This window comes from Salvelinus fontinalis, chromosome 41, assembly GCF_029448725.1.
Source record: "Salvelinus fontinalis isolate EN_2023a chromosome 41, ASM2944872v1, whole genome shotgun sequence".
Classification (NCBI taxonomy): Eukaryota; Metazoa; Chordata; class Actinopteri; order Salmoniformes; family Salmonidae; genus Salvelinus; species Salvelinus fontinalis.
Window position 1 is genome coordinate 15,881,793 of NC_074705.1, and position 15,752 is coordinate 15,897,544.

The 15,752-nt window shown below is 46.1% G+C and overlaps 1 protein-coding gene across 2 annotated transcripts in view; it reads right to left on the reverse strand.

Moving 5' to 3' along the window:
• The window catches only part of LOC129840218 (aryl hydrocarbon receptor-like), an 81,841-nt gene that overhangs the window by 19,378 nt on the left and 46,711 nt on the right, over nucleotides 1-15,752 (reverse strand). The window lies entirely within an intron of this gene.

The window sequence follows — 15,752 nt, forward strand, 5'->3', positions numbered from 1 at the left end:
AGTGGCTTGGGGCTCATTTTGGACTTAACTTTGACTCCAGACTTAACAGATGAGATTATAAAACCTCCCTCCCCATTTGTCCAACTCCGTTTTCTCCTTCCCTTGTTCATTTGTTTTCATCCCCGGGAGAAGCCCTGACAGAGAGCGACGCTTATAGGGGACTAAGTGCGGGCGTGTACGTCATATGTTTCAACTGGAGACTTGAGACGTACTCCAGATGTCCACAGCCAGGCCTCTAATCTATGTTTGTGCCCCCCTAAAAGCAGAGCTGCAGACACCGAGTATGTTTGCGAAAAAAACAAAGCCAATTGTTTTCAGAAATGCCGGATGAGCTGCGACTATTTCTGTCCATTCGTCTAATATCTCAAAGGTGGTCTTCTTAAAATAGGTCAGAATCGAAAGAGAGAGAGAGAGAGAGAAAGAAGGAAAGAGAAAAGGGGAGAGAATGTGGGATAAGAGAGAGAGAGAGAGAGAGAGAGAGAGAGAGAGAGAGAGAGAGAGAGAGAGAGAGAGGCAGACGAAGACAGAGTGAGAGAGAGAGAGAGGCAGACGAAGACAGAGTGAGAGAGAAGGAGACAAACAAATGGAGGAGACAGACAGTGACAAATAGTCGTACATACTGGAGTCGGACACACTGGTGACTGACTCCACCAGACTGCAGTCCAGACTGAACCCTAGGGCTCTGGTCTTTCCCGTCTCTCCCCTTTCCCGTCTGTAGCTCCAGATCAGAACAAGAGCCTCCTTGTTCCCACTCTCAGCCGCCCCTCGACCCTCATACCCGGCTGGACACAACACACCCACTGTGCTCAGCCACTTCTGATGAGTGCTGAAAGAGCCGGGGGCTTTCTCTTCTTTCACCACAGATCTTAAATCAATAAAGCATGTTGCTCAGCCTGAATTACAGCTTGGACTGGGCCTGGCTGGGTTGGCTGGGCCTGGCTGGGCCTGACTGGGGCTAGGGTGATAAGGGGAACGAGGGGTGTTGTACACAAGACAAAGTCAACAGTGATTGGATCGTCTCAAACCAATCAGAGTATCAAAGCCAATGCTTTACCCACGTGTGTTCTGGCTCTGGCCCAACCCATACGTTTCTGGACCAATCACACGGCCCCGAATGTGTTCGCATTCTGTGAGGGGTCAGGGAGGTACTCAGATCCAGACTCATTGCGGAGAAGAAACGAATGTCTGTAGGCGTGAAAGGAGTCTGGGTAGCCAGGCAAAGATTAGGCTATAGCACAGAGCTAACCCTGGCTCTGAGGTACGTGGCTGACTGCTATAGTCTACATTGGAGTTAGCTAGAGCGTGTGGTTGCTGTACAGACTAGCCTGGAGCAAGCTCTGCCCCTGAGGTACGGTCGGCTGCAGGCTGGGTGGGGCGCTAAGTCATTTCCTGTGTGTGTTGTGAGCTACAGGCTGCAGCTAATGCTATTTCTGGATCCACAGCCGTTATCAAGCCCTCTGTATCACAAGAAGAAAATATAGGAGAGAGAGAGAGCGAGAGAGAGAGAGAGAGAGCGAGAGAGAGAGAGAGAGAGAGCGAGAGAGAGAGAGAGAGAGAGAGAGAGAGAGAGAGAGAGAGAGAGAGAGAGAGAGAGAGAGAGAGAGAGAGAGAGAGAGAGAGAGAGAGAGAGAGAGAGAGAGAGAGAGAGAGAAACAAAAACAACAGTGTTTCTTTCCAGCAACAAAATACCTTTCCCACAGGACACAGATGTTGGGAGATAATTTGGGGGGAAATGTAAAGTCAAAGGCAAGCCACTTAAAAGGATGATGGCCTATCGATATGGCCCAGTAAATTACCGAGTACTTAACTATGTAGCATACATTAGGGTTAGGAAGGAGAGAGCGAAGGAGAGAGAGAGAGAGCGAGAGAAAAAGAGAGAGAGAGAGAGAGGGGCGGGAGGAAGAGAGAGAGCACCGTTTCAGGGTTTGGCAGACATGTACAGTATGCGGCTATGCGGTATGGCTACTTTCCCATGTTTGTTCCAGCAATGACTAAGGGAGGAAGAGAAGACAGCGTTTCTATTTGGGCTGACAATGAGGGCTCGTGACTGGGTCAGGACCGTGGCCCTATAGCTCAGCTGGTAGAGCGTGGCGCCTACAGTTCCAGAATAGTGGGTTCAATTCCTGGGAGTACTGTATGTAAAATGCATGACTAAACCTCTTTGGATAAAAACCTCTGCAAAATGGCATATACATTAAATGATATGTGGCCAGGGAGACCGCTATTGAATTCAGCGAACCAACTAGAAAGAATATGGTTCAGAGTCTCAGCGTCAGAGTGCTGATATAGGATAAAACTTTCCTCTTAGATCATTAATGAATACGATTATATGGCCAGGGAGGACTGAATTCTATAAAAACACTCTTAATCTGAGACGCTTTGTGAATACGGACCCAGGACCCCAGTATAGCAGTTGCCTGTCCCACGTAAAGGGACCCAGCCCTGGCAGGACTAGATGTGTTGTGGTGCTGTTATCCTGCTGCTGTTACTGGAGCACAGAGACCAAACCAAAGCCTTGGAACAGTTCACAGGGCTTAACCAATCAACGAGCTTCGGCTTCCCTATCAGAACATCTGTGGCCTGGTCTCTCGGTCTTTGGGGTTAACCTCGACACTGACGTGAAGCTCTGACTACACAGCAAAGGAATGACTGGAGGGCTGGCTCAGCCCGGTCCATACGCACACGCACGCACGCCCACACACACATAACACACACACACACACACACAGGCCTCCGCAGAGGGGAGGCCAAACGAGGAAAACAGACCAGGCCGCAAAATTGCCACTTGGCCGGTCATATAGCAGCAACGGCAATACCACATTCCTCTAGTCTCTCCTGACTGGCTGGCTGACTGTAGCCCTGACAGCTGGAAATGGATGGGAGTCACCGAGTCTAAAAAGGAGAATGGTCTGTAGTGGTTTGGTCAGTGTAGGACCGTAAAGCGGAACTCAATCCATCAGGACTGAATTACCATCCTACTGCTGCCAGTGTATATTATGGAGAATAGCCTATGATTAGAGGCTTTGGAGTCATCTAGCTCCAGTTCCTCTTTCCTAATGATTGGCTGTCACTGACCATCGTACGCCTTCTATGTACTTTGATATGACACTACGCTCGTCATAATTTATCTCCATTTACTTCAAAACAAAATATTCCATTGATATTTTCTTTTGAATGTTTCCAATAATAGGGAAATGCCAACATATCCCTTTCGAAACCACAAAGTTGGCACTCTCACATTCACGCCATCGCTAGTGGCGAAGAGAGAGTGGAGAGACAGATAGACAGATACGCGCACGCACGCACGCACAGCCACGTCAACACCTCAGGGCAGGCAGCCGGTCCGCCGACCACAGCAGTCTAGTCTCATCATTATTTTAGTATCAGAAGGTCAACCCACCAGTCAGTCTCCTGTAGGACCAAACAGAACCATAAAAGGTCTCTAATTTCAAGGTCAATCCAATCTACCCACCCACCACTATAACCTGATATTAGAGAGAGAGCCAGGGATGGTCTGGGCACCTAATGGATGAGCATGGTATATATATCCTGACAGTAATGGGATATGTAGTCTACCCCATCAACAAGTAGCCTACCCCATTAACAAGGCGTCCAGAATAATCACATTACAGTGAGACAAAGAGAGAGAGAGTTGGCCCCCTATTCCCTATAAAGAGCACTACTTTTGACCAGGGCTCATGAAGCTCTGGTCAAAAGTAGTACATTATATATATAAGGAATTGGGTGCTATTTAGGACAGAGACAAACTCTCTTTCTTTGTTGTCTGACTGTAATGTCATCAGGCGGGTGGAAGGACAATTCCAGATGGAAGCCTTGATGACGTGCTTAGGGGACAGCAGTTTGTATGCGTGTATGTGTTTGTGGGGGCGTGCGTGCGCATGCGCGTGAATGACCAGGTTCGTGCCACCTGCCAAAAGGTTAAAGGGTAAAAGGCTGTGCGTGTGAATGATATAATAAGCTGGCAGATGTTCAAACCGGTATACAGAAGTGTCTCTGAAAGAATGCACATCTTATCACTGCAGAGCAGGGCCTCTCTTGGACTGCTACACGACAGACACAATAATGACACCCAAGATAAACGGCTTCCTGTCACACCGAAGAGGAAATGTTCAAACAGTCTACATGCACACACATACAGTTGAAGTCGGAAGTTTACATACACCTTAGCCAAATACATTTATTTGTTACCGACATTTAATCGTAGTAAACATTCCCTGTCTTAGGTCAGGATCACCAATTTATTTTAATGAATGTGAAGTGTCAGAATAATAGCAGAGAGAATGATTCATTTCGACTTTTATTTCTTTCATCACATTCCCAGTGGGTCAGAAGTTTACATACACTCAATTAGTATTTGGTAGCATTGCCTTTAAATTGTTTAACTTGGGGCAAACGTTTCAGGTAGCCTTCCACAATAAGTTGGGTGAATTTCAGCCCATTTCTCCTGACAGAGCTGGTGTAACTGAGTCACGTTTTTGTAGGCCTCCTTGCTCGCACACACATTTTTAGTTCTGCCCACAAATTTTCTATAGGACTGAGGTCAGGGCTTTGTGATGGCCACTCATACACTTGTATTTATTTTACCTTTATTTAACTAGACAAGTCAGTGAAGAACAAATTCTTATTTTCAATGATGGCCTAGGAACAGGTTAACTGCCTTGATAAGGGGAGAACAACAGATTTTTACCTTGTCAGCTCCGGGATTCGATCTTGCAACCTTTCAGTTACTAGTCCAACGCTCTAACCACTAGGCTACCTGCCGCCCCATACCTTGACTTTGTTGTCCTTAAGCCATTTCGCCACAACTTTAGAAGTATGCTTGGGGTCATTGTCCATTTGGAAGACCCATTTGCGACCAAGCTTTAACTTCCTGACTGATGTCTTGAGATGTTACTTCAATATATCCACATGATTTTCCTGCCTCATGATGCCATCTATTTTGTGAAGTGCACCAGTCCCTCCTGCAGCAAAACACCCCCACAACATGATGCTGCCACCCCTGTGCTTCACGGTTGGGATGGTGTTCTTCGGCTTGCAAGCCTCCCCCTTTTTCCTCCAAACATCCTCCAAACATAACGATGGTCATTATGGCCAAACAGTTCTATTTTCGTTTCATCAGACCAGAGGAAATTTCTCCAAAAAGTACCACCTTTGTTCCCATGTGTAAACCGTAGTCTGGCTTTTTTATGGCGGTTTTGGAGCAGTGGCTTCTTCCTTGCTGAGTGGCCTTTCAGGTTATGTCGATACAGGACTCGTTTTACTGTGGATATAGATACTTTAGTACCTGTTTCCTCCAGCATCTTCACAAGGTCCTTTGCTGTTGTTCTGGGATTGATTTGCACTTTTCGCACCAAAGTACGTTCAACTCTAGGAGACAGAACACGTCTCCTTCCTGAGTGGTATGATGGTGCGTGGTCCCAAGGTGTTTATACTTGTGTACTATTGCTTGTACAGATGAGCGTGGTACCTTCAGGCATTTGTAAATTGCTCTCAAGGATGAACCAGACTTGTGGAGGTCTACAACTTGTTTTCTGAGGTCTTGGCTGACTTCTTTTGATTTTCCCATGATGTCAAGGAAAGAGGCACTGAGTTTGAAGGTAGGCCTTGAAATAAATCCACAAGTACACCTCCAATTGACTCAAATGCTGTTTTTGGCCCATCAGAAGCTTAATTTTCCAAGCTGTTTAAAAGCACAGTCAACTTAGTGTATATAAACTTCTGACCCACTGGACTTGTGATCCAGTGAATTATAAGTGAAATAAAATGTCTGTAAACAATTTTTTGAAAAATTACTTGTGTCATACACAAAGTAGATGTCCTAACCGACTTGCCAAAACTACAGTTTGTTAACAAGAAATTTGTGGAGTGGTTGAAACACGAGTTTTAATGACTCCAACATAAGTGTATGTAAACTTTCGACTTCAACTGTATATATACATCCTCATACAAGCCACCTATAGTGCAGTTCAGCTGTGTTGTACTGTACCTCACTACCTTCCTCTTTACCTCACCTTTCTCTCTCTCTACCTCCATCCCTCTTTCATCCCCTCTCTACCTCCCGCTTTACCACACCTCTACCTCCTTCTTTCACTTCCTTCCCTCTTTTACCTCCTTCCTTCCCTCCCTCCCTCCTTCGCTCCCTCCACCTCTGGTGTATAGTATAGGAACACACACCGACTGCCGTGTGACTAGATCATCCCCCTTTGAATGGCTGATGTTTCCCAGTCATGGAGCCATGATTCATACTCTTTACACTAGAGGAGAGAGCGAGGGAGGAGAGAGCGAGGGAGGAAAGAGCGAGCGAGGGGAGGTGAAAGAGAGGGAGAGGAGAGAAAGCAGGAGGAGAGAGAGGGAAGAGAGAGGGGGTAATAGAAGGAGAAGAGAGACTGGGAGGAGATAAACAGAGAAAAGAGAGACGGGGTAAGAGAGGGAAAGGGAGGTGGGAGAGAGGGTGGGAGAGAGAAAGAGAGAGAGAGGAGATCAAGATCAAGATAGAGCGAACGAGAGAGGGGCAAAAAGAGAGGGAGAGAGAGAGGAGTTACAGTTTAAGACAGAGAGGGGGGCATACATTGAAATTGAGACAGTCCCTAGGAGGGGTGCGTCACTTGAGTGGGTTGAGTCACTGACGTGATCTTCCTGTCTGGGTTGGCGCCCCCCCTTGGGTTGTGCCGTGGCGGAGATCTTTGTGGGCTATACTCAGCCTTGTCTCAGGATGGTAAGTTGGGGATTGAAGACTACAGACAAAACGCGACAGTACCATCAGAGTATGATGCCTCAAAGAAAATATCCCCACCCCTCCCAGGCCCAAAGTACAAATACCCAGTTTAAACATTCACAAAAGTTCTCAAAACACACCTCTAGTGGTGTGGGGGCTGTGCTTTGGCAGTGGGTGGGGTTATATCTGAGGTGCTGACTTGCTGCACCCTCGACAATAACTATTATTTGACCATGCTGGTCATTTATGAACATTTGAACATCTTGGCCATGTTCTGTTATAATCTCCACCCGGCACAGCCAGAAGAGGACTGGCCACCCCTCATAGCCTGGTTCCTCTCTAGGTTTCTTCCTAGGTTTTAGCCTTTCTAGGGAGTTTTTCCTAGCCAAACAGCATTGCTTGCTGTTTGGGGTTTTAGGCTGGGTTTCTGTACAGCACTTTGAGATATCAGCTGATGTACGAAGGGCTATATAAATACATTTGATTTGATTTGAGAGAGAGCGAGCGAGAGGGAAGTCCAGCCTCCTCTATCTGTTCTTGCTCTTGTATGTCCGTCTAGTTAATGACCATCGCGTGCAGAGCGAGACTGCATCCTTGACAGCACCTGAACCCTATTAGCTAACAAACTGGACCACTTCCCAGTATTGTCTTTGCTCTCTTTTTTGTGTGTAAATGGTGTTTGGCACTAATGACTCCCACCCTCTTGCTGCCCTAAACATAAAGAACTTCATACACTTCATAGGTAAACAAATGTGTGATAGTGCCCCTAGCACTCACTGTGGGTGGACTACAATCCCAAGAGCAGTCAGAGGTAACGAGAGACCCACACAAAGGGCCCCGCATCCTGTTATTGACTCTTCACTTAAAACTGGGAGAAAATCGACAATACAGCAACGTAATTGTTTTGCATGTCATTTTCGTAACAGTTTAAGTGAAGTACTGTACACAACATGAGGCAGAGGATTGTGTACGTGTGAGGTTTTTGCCCGACGGTACGCTTAAAGTCCAGGGAGAGAGGAAAGTTCCAGTGTGTGGGATGTATAAACATGTACAGTACTTCTAAATAACGACTTGCTCGTTTCTCAACTCCGGAGTTTCTTCTGAGCCGTGCCAAATAGTTGTAATTTCTCTCATGGGAGGCTCGGGCCCCTATGTTGAACACGATTTACAGCAAAACACTAAAGGTAGATTTTATGCACTCTCCAAATTCACATACATCATCGGCCACTTTTTCTTCCCACCTTTTTCTCTGTTTGTGAGGCTGAGCTATGTTAGAGATTGTTGTTAACACGTGAAATAAAGTGTAGGCTACCGCCGATTGATTTCCTACGGTGTCTAAGCTAAGCGCACATTGGTTTGTAAACTCTTCAGTTCCTGATCAACTTTCCTTCAGGTGATAAAGCAGTAATTGCAAAAGCCATTTGCAACAGTTCACGCTGGCAAAAAAACTCCAAAAACAGTGCCAATGCGTTACTGAATTAGAAAGAATGTTAGAATGATATACAGTAAGACAAGTACACTGTACTAGTGTACTGTTTACTAGTAAGAGTAGTACTCTGTACTACAGGACGCTTTAGTAGGCTAGGCTTTGTGTTATGGGCATGTTGGGGCATGCTCAGTGGACCTCCTCTGTACTACTCGGTGCCTCCCACACTGAACCTCTCTCTGCTTCTCTCTGCCTCCACGTCCTGACTCTCTACCCTCTGTGGCCAACCCGGAGCTGTTTTCCATTTGCGCGGTACTTCAGATTTAGGGAGAAAGAAGGAAACAATGAGTCGAAAAAACCACGAGGAGAACAAAGAGGAAGAGAAGAGGGGGAAGAAGGGAAGAAAGAAAGAGGGAATGTCTGTGGGGATGTAGTAGTACCGTGGGGACTCAACTGGACTGGTTCAGATTCTGATGCTGGAAAACCAGCCGACTTTGTTTCATCCATCCCACACTGCACTGTAGCACTACCTATGACTTTAATTAGAACCAGCTGGACAGGGGAAAGCAGCTAGCAAACCCCCAGTCAGTCCCGTAATAAAACAAGAGACCCCATTCCTATCTCTCCCCCCATCTCTCTCTACATCTCCCCTTCTTGCCTTTAAAGTAAAGAGGTAAAGCGATGGGGCCTCCTCAGCCGCTAGGGGTCCCCCTAGGCTCTATGCTAAGTCCTCTAGAGATTCTTCTACAACTTCTCCTGGCGTCGGACGTTGTACATACAGTAGAGGAAAATAAACCATTTAAGCCCCCTGTACCCCTACAGTCCCCCACCCTCTCTTTTCTCTGTCTCTCACTCTCTCTGCATCTCCACAAACCCTCTGACCCTCCCCATACTTCTCCCGTCTCTCCCTAACTTCTCCCCCACACCCATTCACTGTTTTTTGTTGTTGCAGATTTGGAAACCTACGAGCTGAATTGAACCATTGTTTTCCCTCGTCGTCTGGCCGGCCAGCACAACCTCATCCAGCCTCTCTCATTCCCTCTCTTATCTCTCTCTTTCTTTTTTGTTTTAAGGGCAGGTCGTAACTTGCAGAGCTCTGGAGGAGCACAGTGCTCTATCTATCTGTAGTTGGACACTCTCTCTTCAGCAGTGGCACAGACAGACCCCCTCGGTTCCCTTGTACAGAATAATACAGTACACAGGCCCAGTTCACACCACTCGTTTGAAGGGTAACTTGGATGTAAAATTTTTGTTCTTTTATCAACTGCCATTACCATAATTGTTCTCCCTAAACATGCCTTAACATATTGTACCTACAGAAAGATACTCTGACAAGGTATCTATGCGTTTGTTAACGTCTTGATAAAGGTCCCACAGTTGCCCCCTGGGTAAGTGCAAAAGCTACTTAGCTTCCTCTGACTCCATGCAGTCAACTAGCGCAGGATAATCTCAACGTTACGTCTCTCAATATTAGCTGTTCTAATACCCGACGAGCTATTCGCAGAATGAAACGGACACTCCAGATGCCACGCGCAAGTTACCCTTTTTTGGGCTTTTCCATTACACAATTTGGTGAAACTATGTGCAGGCCAGCTAATAAGCAAATAAGCCCGTCTTCCCTCTGGCCCTCATTCATGTTTCACCCTCCCCTGTCTGTCCCTACACATCCCTATAGTCTAAACGTTTGCCCGTCGTCCCCGCCACAGGGTATATTATCCCCGCCACATACACACACGCACGTCCGCGGATATATGCACACATGCTAGGATACACACACGCATCCGCTAGAGCCCACCAACAGATGTGCAGTTCCTTCCTTGCCTGGAGCGGATCAATAAATTGACCGCCTGTCGGACCGGCGTCGTAATAATTCTATCCTGACACCTTCCTTGAATCCCTCCATCCATCCATCCCTCCCCCCATGGTCTTTACACGGGCAAAATCCGACAGGAACCTTCCTGGTCTCTCCGAAACCTGACAGTGTATCATTTCCACTCCGTCTCACCTGAAGCCATGCGGTAAGCATAAAGAGAAGGCCAAATACTGGTCCTCTGTGGTTTCGTTTTTAAGAGAGCAGCGGTAGCAATACGGAACACTTGATCAAAATGTAGGCACTCGTTGTACTGTATTTGTGCACTGTGGCACATACTTTGTCACAGAACACATAAACGGGAGTAGGCGGTAGCTGTCCGATGGTGGACTATAGCTGTGCTACGTATACGTAGTGTTTTCATTACACCTTCATTCTGACAGGGAGTCAAGCCGAGAACGAGGCCTCTTTTACAGACGAGCCCTCTGTGTACACGTCAATACACATCAATGAGAGAAAACAAAACTCATTCTTCAGTAAAAAGGTTCACAATCAACCCGGGAGGCACCAATTCATCCAGTTTCAGAGAGCCCTGAAGACAAGAGCTAAAAAAATAAAAAAATAAAAGCAGATGGATCTAACTCAGTGGAGTTAGTTCATCTAACTCAGTGGAGTTAGTTGATCTAACTCAGTGGAGACGGAAGGGACCTCCAGAGTTAGCCATCCCTGAGACCCGGGTCTGGTATCTTGTACGTCTGTTTAGCGTAGCATAGCGGTCTGGCATGGCAGTAAATGCACAGGCCACACCGGGTGCCTCCCAAATGGCACCCTATTCCCTGTGTAGTGCACTGCTTTTGACCAGAGCCCGCAAGCCTATGACGGGAATAGGGTGCCATTTGGGACATAGCTGTGGTTTGTCAGGTGGGACAGAGATTTACTCTTGACAGTATACAGCCCTCAAAATTCAACTGTGGACCTTGACGCCCCACACGGGGTGACATAAACAAGACCCCCTACAGAACAGGGACAGGGGCAACTTTCCTGGAAGTCACAGCAGGCATGTTCCCAAAAGGTCACACTAAGGTGTACGTTACAGCACATTGCTATTCAAGGTTCCACAGCAGAATATAAACCTACTGTACACTATACAACACGGGCATTATTCATTCCCCATAGGCTATACCAGGGGTATTGAGATCCTACCCAGCTTGTTTTCTGTTATACCTGATAATTAACTGCACCCACCTGGGGTCCCAGGTCTAAATCATTCCCTGATTTGAGGGGAAGAATTAGAAAAAGCAGGCTTCAAGGTCCACATTTGAATTTGAGCCTAAGGGTTAATGAAGCAAACTATGAACCTACGTGAAGCAGAATACAGACCTATATAATACTACTCCATTAGCCATCAACCATCAGACGGCCTCCTCCAGCCTACAGTACACCTTAAACACTCAGGGATCATGGGACGAACTGCACTCTGTTCTCTGTTTACAGAGCTATTTCCTGTTAGAGGAAACACATACAACTCTCTTCTCTGAGAGAGAAATAGATAGCAAGAGAGGAGAAACAAAGAGATCTAGAGAGAGAGAGAGAGCAAGAGAGAGAGAGCGAGAGAGAGAGAGCGAGAGAGAGAGAGAGAGAGAGAGAGAGAGAGAGAGAGAGAGAGAGAGAGAGAGAGCGAGAGAGACAGAGAGAGAGAGAGAGAGAGACAGAGACAGAGACAGAGAGAGAGAGACAGAGAGAGAGAGCGAGAGAGAGAGACAGAGACAGAGAGAGAGAGAGCGAGCGAGAGAGAGCGAGAGACAGAGACAGAGAGAGAGAGCGAGAGAGAGAGAGAGACAGAGACAGAGAGAGAGAGAGAGAGCGAGCGAGCGAGAGACAGAGACAGAGAGAGAGACAGAGACAGAGACAGAGACAGAGATAGAGACAGATTATGTGAGAGGTCTTGCATTTTGGTATCACAATAAAGAGCCTTTGTTATATCTGGATTTACTGGAATCCTATTTGGAGCCGATCTTTACACCACATTTCCATGTAGACCTCTATCTGCTTATGTGAGCACCATAAACCTGTTGCACAAACAGACCCTGACCCTTGACCCCGGTGTATAGTGAGACAAGGTTCAGAAGAGCGCTGAGTGCGGTCCAGACATCCCTCTGTTTACATTCCCCTGTCTCCATGCTATGTCACGTATAGGCCGCTGTTTCATGTAGATAGGCCGTATTCAAGCTGCCATCCACCCCAATGATGGGCTAGACTAGATCTAGAAGCAGCGAGTTTCTGCTTGAAAAATACAAACTCCCCCCCGTTGACGTTTCACCACTCAGTGAGTGTGTTAATGTTGTTTTTTATTGCAAAGGATTCTGGGTGAGGGAAGGAAGTGAGTAATTAACGACAAACGATGAGTTAGGAGGAAACAGAACAGTCCCTAATAACAGAAGTTCAGACAGAATATACAGAATATTTGAGTCAGGTTCCATGAAGTTTTGATCAAGTCTAGTGTGAGAAAGATTCATATTCTACGCTGTAATCTTCAAATACTACAAGTAAATCAAAATCATTGAAAAACAAAATCACAGGTAGCACCTTCTACGCCTCTTCTGTAGAATTGTACAGTGAGAGACTGTGAGATTCATTACTATACTACAGTTTAGTTATTGTTTAATTCGTGGTTTATGATAAAATATGTTGTTTCCTTCTCCAACAGGCCCCCTTGGCACTAGCAATACCTAAATCCTTTTATAGACTGGATCCTATCCAGCTATCTACTAAAGTAGATAAATGCAGAGTTCAAGTGTGGTTGGAGCCAGCAGCACCCGAATCATTTGACAAACAAGTCTTTTCTGCAGAGAAAGAGTTATTAGAGAGAGCGAGGGAGAGAGAGAGTGTGAGACAGAGTTAGTCAGAGGAAGAGAGAGCGAGACTCCAAAGAGACTGTGATGGGTGTCTGTATGGACAGGCATTGCTGGAGGTCCGTTTATACTGTCGTCTGGATCGTTAGTGAATGGACGGATACAACATAAGTAGCCTTCAATGTCAAAGCCAACAGTCAGAGAGAGAGAGAGAGAAGAAAGATAAGGCCTGTACCAAAGACGAAGCACGGACGAGCACAGGAGGAGGGAAGGAGACAGGCAGAAGAGGGAGTAGAGGACGAAATACAAAGACGAGGAAGGAGTGAGGAAGGGATAAGTGACATAGGAGATTGAGGTGGAGAGACAGGAAAAACAGGGGGACAGCCTGAATTTTAAAATGGATTAAATTTAGATTTTGTGTCACTGGCCTACACACAATACCCCATAACGTCAAAGTGGAATTCTGTTTTTAGAAATGTTGAAAAGCTGAAATGTCTTGAGTCAATAAGTATTCAACCTCTTTGTCATGGCGAGCTTAAATAAGTTCAGGAGTAGAAATGTGCTTAACAAGTCACATAATCAATAGCATGAACTCACTCTGTGTGCAATAATAGTCATACAATTATCTGTACGGTTCCTCAGTCGAGCTGTGAATTTCACGCACAGATTGAACCACAAAGACCAGGGAGGTTACCCAATGCCTCGCAAAGAAGGGCACCTATTGGTAGATGAGTAAATAAATGTAAAGAGCAGACATTGAATATCCCATCACTGAGTACCACTCTTCATATTTTCAAGCATAGCTGCATCATATTATGGGTATGCTTGTCATTGACAAGGACTTGGGAGTTTTTTGGGATAAAAATAAACGGAATAGAGCTAAGCAAAGGCAAAATCCTAGAGGAAAACCTGGTTCAGTCTGCTTTCCAACAGACACTGGGAGATGAATTCACCTTTCAACAGGACAATAACCTAAAACACAAGGCCAAATATTCACTGGAGTTGCTTAACAACACGACATTGTATGTTCCTGAGTGGCCTAGTTACAGTTTTGACTTAAAATGTCTTGAAAATCTATGGCAAGACTTGAAAATGGCTATCTAGTAATGATCAACAATCAGCTTGACAGAGCTTGAATAATTTGATAAAGGATAATGTGCAAATATTGTACAATCCAGGTGTGCAAAGCTCTTAGAGACTCACCCAGAAAGACGCACAGCTGTAATCGCTGCCAAAGGTGATTCTAACATGTATGGACTCAGGGGTGTGAATACTTATGTAAATGAGACATTTCTGTATTTTATTTGCAATAAATTTGCAAACATTTATAAAAACACATTTCACATTGTCATTATGGGGTTTTGTGTGTAGATGTGTGAGATTTTTTAAAAATATTTAATTCATTGGAAATTAAGCTGTAACACAACCAAATGTGGAATAAGAGAAGCGGTATGAACACTTTCTGAAGGCACTGTGTATATATATATACTGAGTGAACAAAATATTAGGAACACCTTCATAATATTGAGTTGCACCCCACTTTTCCCTTAGAACAGCCTCAATTCGTCGGGGGGATGGACTCTACAAGGTGTCGAAAGCGTTCCACAGGGATCCTGGCCCATGTTGATTCCAATGCTTCTACCGTTGTGTCAGGTTGGTTGGATGTCCTTTGGGTGGTGGACCATTCTTGATACACACAGGAAACTGTTGAGCGTGAAAAGCCTAACATCCCCACCTAGTAAAGCTAAACACCTGTCTCCCCAATCCCCCTTTCCCCAGAAACAACCACTGTCGAAGGGCGATTTTTTTCATGTCAAAATCTCAGGGCAAGCTATTAATATCTAGTGTTTACTTTCAACACTTTCGATAAGCCAATGGAACATTTCTCAGCTCTAATGTCGCGTTTCTGGCAGCCGCTGAGTTAAACTGCGGCTCGTTTCCTATTCTAAATCACTTCGTGGCACGACACCGCACCGCAAGGCTACTCAGGTCAGACTCCCTCTTTCACTCTCTCTCTCTCTCTCTTCTCCCTCTACCGTCACTCAATTTTCTTTGCGCCCCTCATTGCCTTTCATTCGTCCTTGTCTCCCACCTTCTAGGCCTCTCTACCTTCAACACACCCTCTCTCTTTCTCTCTCTCTGGTCTCTCTCTCTCTCTGGTCTCTCTCTCTCTCTCTGGTCTCTCTCTCTCTCTCTCTGGTCTCTCTCTCCCCTTCTCTCGCTCCTTTTCTCTCTCGCTCCTTCTCTCTCTCTCTATCTCTCCTGACCACTCGACCACAGGCTGAAGTGGAAAATGCAGCTTGAAATAAGAGGACAATCTTATTCTTGGCAAGTGGCTCCTCCATTTGGTTCCCTGCTGATGGTAATGACCAAACTCCATATCCTTGTGTAACCAAACACTTCACCCTGATCCGCCCCTCCACCGCCCACCCCCTTGTCCACTTCCCCTCTCCGTCCCCCTCCGTTCCCCCTCCTCTGTGCTCTCTCGCTCTCTCCCTTTCCCAATACTTCAACCTCGACTGCCAGGGTTGAAAGTTGGCATGCTTTCTCCTCACGCAAGGCGAAGGAAGGAAAGGCGAGGGGATCGGGCAGAGATGTACTGGGAACTCAATCTCACTCCCCTGTTAGACTCAGCACAGCTCCCACTCGACTGCACTCCACAACACACACACGTGCCCACATGTACACACGCATACATGTGCACGTCGCACACAAACACGTGCACAGATGCACACACAAATTAATGAACTACTTAACACACACAAATTCCACTAGTCAACACAACCTCCTCAGCCTGCGTTACTGCATCAACACTCTTTACCACGAAAAACCCCTCCTTTCCATCACACACACTTTCACCCACGCTGCTCACTACTCAACAAAACGTGCGTGCACCTCACACACACACACACCTCACACTACTATAGC